Below are 2,268 nucleotides of genomic sequence, written 5' to 3' on the forward strand. Positions count from 1 at the left end.
AAAGCTGGTGCATCTGTGTACTGGTTTTGGCTGGGATGGAGTTAATTTTCTTCATAGTACCTTGTATGGGCTATGTTTTGGATTTTTGCTGAAAACAGTGTTGATAACACAGGTACATTGGTGCAAAAGTAATTGCAGTTTTTGCACTGTTGAAATTTGTCATTTGATATTGGAATACATTCTTAAATAAATGTGGTTGTTATACATCATTTTAATGTGCTTTTCTCACTTTATGTTTTTGCTACTGACTTATTACTTGCTGGTTATTTTATATTTATTTTAGACTATGGAAATTATGTTAGAAAAAAAGCAAATTCAAGTGATTTTCTTATTCGAGTTCAAAATGGGTCGTAAAGTTGTGGAGACAACTTGCAACATCAACAACACATTTGGCCCAGTAACTGCTAGGGAATGTGCAGCGAGGTGGTGGTTTAAGAAGTTTTGCAAAGGAGATGAGAGCCTTGAAGATGAAGAGCATAGTGGCTGGCCATCAGAAGTTGATAACGACCAACTGAGAGCAATCATTGAAGCTGATCCTCTTACAACTACACGAGAAGTTGCTGAAGAACTCAATGTCGACCATTCTACAGTCGTTCGGCATTTGAAGCAAATTGGAAAGGTGAAAAAAGCTCAATAAGCAGGCACCTCATGAGCTAACCAAAAATAAAAAATTTTGTTGTTTTGAAGTGTCGTCTTCTCTTGTTCTATGCAACAATGGGCCATTTCCCAATCGGATTGTGACGTGCGATGAAACATGGATTGTATACAACAGCCGGCGATGACCAGCTCAGCAGTTGGATTGAGAAGAAACTTCAAAGCACTTCCCAAAGCCAAACTTGCACCAAAAAAGGTCATGGTCACTGTTTGGTGCTCTTCTGCCAGTCTGATCCACTTTGGCTTTCAGAATCTCAGTAAAACCATTCTGTCTGAGAAGTATGCTCAGCAAATTGATGAGGTGCACCAAAAACTGCAACGCCTGCAGCCAGCATTGGTCAACAGAAAGGGCCCAATTCTTCTCCATGACAATGCCCGACTGTACATCATATAACCGACACTTCGAAAGTTGAACTAATTGGGCTGCAAAGTTTTGCCTCATCCACCATATTCACCTGACCTCTTGCCAACCAACTACCAGTTCTTCAAGCATCTTGACAACTTTTTTCGAGGAAAACACTTCCCCAACCAGCAGGATGCAGAAAATGCTTCCCAAGAGCTCGTTGAATCCCGAAGCATGGATTTTTATGCTACACGAATAAACAAACACATTTCTTGTTGGCAAAAAATGTGTTGATTGTAATGTTTCCTATTTTGATTAATAAAGAAGTGTTTGAGCCTAGTTATAATGATTTAAAATTCACGGTCCAAAACTGCAATTACTTTTGCACCAACCTAATAGCTATTGCTGAGCAGTGCTTACATGGCATCAAGGCCTTCCCTGTTTCTTACACTGTCCTGCCAGCAAGTAGACTGGAGGTGCACAAGAAGTTGGGAGGGGACATGGCTGGGACAGCTGACCCCAAATGACCAAAGGAATATTCCATACCATATGATGTCATGTTCATCAATAGAAGATGGGGAAAGAAGGAGAAAGGACATTTAGAGTTATTGCGTTTGTCTTCTCAAGTAACTGTTACGTGTGATGAAGCCCTGCTTTCCTGGAGCTGGCTAAACATTTGCCTGCCAATGGGAAGTAGTGAATGAATTATTTGCTTTTCTTTGCTTGCACAGTCAGCTTTTGCTTTACCTATTAAACTGTCTATATCTCAATCCATGAGTTTTCTTACTCTCACTGTTCTCTATTAACCCCACCCCTCGCTCCCACTAAGGAAAGGGAAAAGGAGGAAAAGGGAGAGAGACTTGCAAGTTGGAAAGTTAAAAAAACCCCACAACTTTACTAGTGTTACTAATAATGAAATAAAATAATGCAAAATATATGAAAGCAATATTGAATTTCCCAGAGTAGTGCAGGGGCTTGGCAAGTCCTCTGCCCTGGGTGTTGGCATCATGCCAGCAGCTGCAGGGCAGACACCAGGAAGACCTGGACTGGACTCAGCAGTAGACAGGAACTGGATTCAGGGATGCACGGACTGGAACCAGGATCGGGATTGCAGGCAGGACAAGAAGCAGGGTCCTCTTCAGACGCCAACTATAGACAAAGAAAGCGAGACCCTCGTGACCTCCCAGGTTTTCAACTGTATATAACATGTATGGCATGGAATACCTCGTTGGTCGATTTGGGTCACCTGTTCTGTCTGCCCCTCCCTGCAA

The 2,268-nt window shown here is 41.9% G+C and overlaps 1 pseudogene; it reads left to right on the plus strand.

The window, feature by feature from the left end:
* Positions 1-286: 286 nt before the first annotated feature.
* LOC135577201 (histone-lysine N-methyltransferase SETMAR-like) lies at positions 287-1,316 on the plus strand (annotated as a pseudogene).
* Positions 1,317-2,268: the final 952 nt, after the last annotated feature.

This window comes from Columba livia, chromosome W (assembly GCF_036013475.1).
Source record: "Columba livia isolate bColLiv1 breed racing homer chromosome W, bColLiv1.pat.W.v2, whole genome shotgun sequence".
NCBI classification, from domain to species: Eukaryota; Metazoa; Chordata; class Aves; order Columbiformes; family Columbidae; genus Columba; species Columba livia.